This window comes from Triticum aestivum, chromosome 7B, assembly GCF_018294505.1.
Source record: "Triticum aestivum cultivar Chinese Spring chromosome 7B, IWGSC CS RefSeq v2.1, whole genome shotgun sequence".
In the NCBI taxonomy this organism is placed as follows: Eukaryota; Viridiplantae; Streptophyta; class Magnoliopsida; order Poales; family Poaceae; genus Triticum; species Triticum aestivum.
Window position 1 is genome coordinate 278,575,696 of NC_057813.1, and position 3,902 is coordinate 278,579,597.

Genomic DNA, 3,902 nt, shown 5'->3' on the forward strand with positions numbered 1-3,902 from the left:
TGACTCGCAAGGATTTTTTTTACCGGCATAACATGTTAGGGCACGACTATTCTAAGTTTAACATGTTATGTATGCGGTCGCACAACAATAACAAAAGATATGGTTTAGTCATGCACATGACTACTAATCACAAAAAGAGTTAGGGACAAGTTTACTATTGTGATTTTCAGCAACCGGAATAGAAGCAGAGTTAACTAATTATTTTAAGCTACACTTTAGCCTTATTCTGATAATTAGAGCTGTCATGATGTTGCTCTATTATAAGTGCCTTGCTTACACCAGTTGAAATAACACATCGTTGTCTTTTCTTTTGTTTGCACTGTAGGCAATGTGTGGTAGAAGCTGTAACAATGTAGAGTCATGTATATTTTTTAAATTCATAATTCGCAGTGTCAATTTGTCATGTGTGATGCGACATGAATCATACTGAGCTTATTTCTTTGCACACTTGGTGTATCATCTTAACATCTTCGGTATAGGTCATAGAATGGAAAGATCAGTATGGTGGTACTGTATTGAATCAATTGCATAGGCTTGGAGCCTCCCTTGATTGGACCCATGAGATAAACTTCTTATTTTCCTTAGTTAAGAAAAATAGTGAAACAATGTATTGTCTACAGTTCCAATTCCTAATGTGAACTTAAGGTCAGCCTTGTGCGTCAGTGCTTTACAATGGACGAGAAAAGGTCAAAAGCTGTAACTTCAGCTTTTGTCCAGTTGTATAAAGATGGCCTTATTTATAAGTTAGTATCCTCGCCTTTCGTTGTGCCTGTTAAGTAATTCTATGGTGCTTTACTTCTAAAAAAATTATATTCTTCATCATGTCTTTCAATTGTCAGCCTATCATTTTTTTCCTTGTGGATGTTTTGATCATTTGCTGGGATTATCGCCTTGCGAATTGGGATTGCATGCTTCTAACTATGATTTATGACAGACAGTTTGGTCCTGCATGCATGACTAATTTCATTTTATTTATTCGAATATGCTGTTCTATTAGGTTGATCATCTGGGTCTTAAAGAAGAAACTAAGCTAAATTAAGGTTCCTAGTTACAGCACGCACAATTTGGTGTCCTGATATCCTTCGTGTATCCTCTTGAAGGAGGATTGGGTGAGATTGTTGTTGCGACAAGAATTGGGTGACATTTGGTGAGATTGTTGTTGCGACAAGAATTCTTGGGAGAGGAGGAAGGCGACGGTCCAGCCCACGGTGTTGGGCAGAGAGAGATGGGGACGGCGGCACTGGGAAAAGAGAGATGTCGGCGAAGGTGGCGGTGGCGCTGAGTAGAGAGAGCATGGCGTCGGCGGCAACATCAACTGGTCTCTTCTCTTCGTATCATCGATGAGGGTGTGGGCTATAGGAGCGCGAGGAGTGGAAACCTCTTCCTCCATAATCTTGCCGAGGTGCTCCTCAACTCGACAAGGAGAGCAACCTGCATGAGGTTTACACATTCCCTCGCCTCCCTCCATTGCCGATCTCCATCTTATCTCTTTCTGCAGGGGGGCTCGTCCTTACATGGTTCTCAACCGCCGATTGAGATTTGGAGGGAGACTAGGAGACCCAGGCGAAAACGAGTGTGCTAGCGGAGGCTCGGGGATGCAGGGTGATAGGGCCCAGTCTATGCTCCGGTTGTGTTGTTGGGTGAGCTTCTTCACCCTTCCGGTTGTGTTGTTGGTTCCAGTCTATGAGCAATTTTTTTGTTTATTACTGTCGACCAGATGCTCAGATCTAGCTAGGCCTCCATATAGAATTTTTTAAGCTTTTAAATTTGTTGTGTGCCTCGGATAAGTTACTGCAAATGGGATTATTGTTCCTGCTCAGGAGATGCTCTCTGACCTGACTAGAGTCATAGAAAGATTTTTTGTTGCCATTCTTAGATTGTTTGGTACCTTGCTCTTTCCTTGTCAAGAAAGGGATCAATTTGTCCTGGAGCTCCTGTCCCCTTTATAAAGGAAGTTTTTGTTCGTTTGCTTGATGTGTTTCCCTCCTTTCAATTGTAGGATTTTCAAGATGGGCCTTCCTATCCATAAGTTTGTCTTTATACTGCATATTAATTCACTCTTTTGGGTAGGTAACTAAACTCCTGTAACTTTACATAATCATTGAAGTTGTCTTTCCCAATCCGACTTTTGCATTACAACAACTTGATTGCTTGTGTATTTGTGTAGTTTTCTGCATATTCGTACATCTCTGAATGTTGTTCCGTTCCTTGATAAATACATCACTCTACAGGGTTGATTAAAGAAGTTAACTCTTCTTCATAGCAGTTTTTCAAATGCCCTGATGGGATGACCCTAAACATGGATAGTTTAACTTGGTATATCAGCTCAAACACCTGATCCGCAAAATGGAGTTCCATTGGTCCTAGCTGCTGTTCTAGATCCTTCAAAAAGAAAAAAAAAGTTCTATACTAAATAAACTATCTGCTCTATTATTTTAATTTTTAGTCTTGCTTCCATCCATCTACTTATAGTACCCTGGGTAGCTACAACAGTGATGCTCTTTCTTTCTCTATAGGGAAGCTTCGGACATGATTTATAGAGGGAAAATGAGACCCGTGCGAAATCGAGCGTCCTGGTGTTGGGACTCATGATCCGCACTTGTTGTCTAAATGCAGTACATGCGCATTGCAGTGGTAATGTTGTTAACTGACCCTGTATATTCCTTAGTTAGATGTCTAATAAACCAAGAATTTGACACTTGAGTAAGTTCAGTATATCATCGTCTACTTAGACAAAATACATCATGGTCAAACAATACAAATATTTCACAGGTAGAAAAAGCATACAAATATTAATTTTCAGTAAAATGATGAAGTGTTCAGATATATCAATGCTTTCACCTCACTTGTCATGCTATTATGAACTATATTTGTAGTTTAATTGCTATATCAGAATCAAAGTAACCCATTTGACGCTTGACTGTATCTTAGCATGCTTATTGTGTTCCTTCCTTATGTCATTTTTACAGATAAATTCATTTGTGTCAAGTATCACTTTTTGCCATATGGACATGACAAGTTGTCATACATTGGCCTGTTAAATTTATTGGGTGCCAAGTTCACTTGCCATATTCTCAATTTTGTTTCTTCTAATTTTGGTGTTGGTGTGTGTATTGTTAGTGAAAAGATGCTCATAGTTTTTTTAAATATGTGTACGCCATTAACTGATGTCATTGTGTTTTCCAGGGGTATATGAACCAGAAATGATTATTTGAACATGAAGGTCAACCGCGGGGTGGCGTGACATGGCGTGGCCTCAGCCAATTAGGTGTCCTCTCTTTTTGCCCGTTGCTTCCTCTGGAACTCTTATTTTGTTTGGCTTATGAAGGCACATTCATCCTGCAAGTACAATCATGATTAAGAGTTAGAACGCCCTGCACAGCGGTTTATTTCCATACATTGATTGCTATTTTTTATGCCTTATATACTACGCCTTATCACACAATAGTTTGGTAAAGAAAGAGGAACTCACTCCTAAATTTGCACTAATTATATATTTATGTCACTGTTTTTTAGGAAACTATCTGAACTCTTCTGACGGCCATTTGTTCTCTATTATTTTTCTTTAGAAGTTTATCCATGATGGCCTTTTCCACCTAGAAAGAGCATCAAGGCCGTTGACCCCATTTTATTTTTTGTTCTATAGGCATCTTTTCTTCAAATGAGGCTCCAACCTGAGCAAGGGCATGGTTTGCAGATGATGTATCTGCTTTATGTGTGTCAGAAGAGCCCTCCGACGCCCAGCCGCTGGTTTCTCTGCCCGAAGAAGGATCATGGTTCCCCACCTCTCTACAACTCATATTAAAATTTTGGTATATTCTTTTCTTACTTTATTTCCTGTGAACAAAAAGTTGGAACCTATTCTTAACTTCCCATAGTGGTTTTGATGGTATTTGGTCAGT

At 39.6% G+C, this 3,902-nt stretch overlaps 1 long non-coding RNA gene across 1 annotated transcript; it reads left to right on the top strand.

The window, feature by feature from the left end:
* Positions 1 to 1,505: 1,505 nt before the first annotated feature.
* On the top strand, positions 1,506 to 2,349 carry LOC123156751 (uncharacterized). Its single transcript, XR_006478386.1, has 3 exons — positions 1,506 to 1,640; positions 2,000 to 2,066; positions 2,267 to 2,349. It is a non-coding gene; the product is annotated as an uncharacterized lncRNA (long non-coding RNA).
* Positions 2,350 to 3,902: the final 1,553 nt, after the last annotated feature.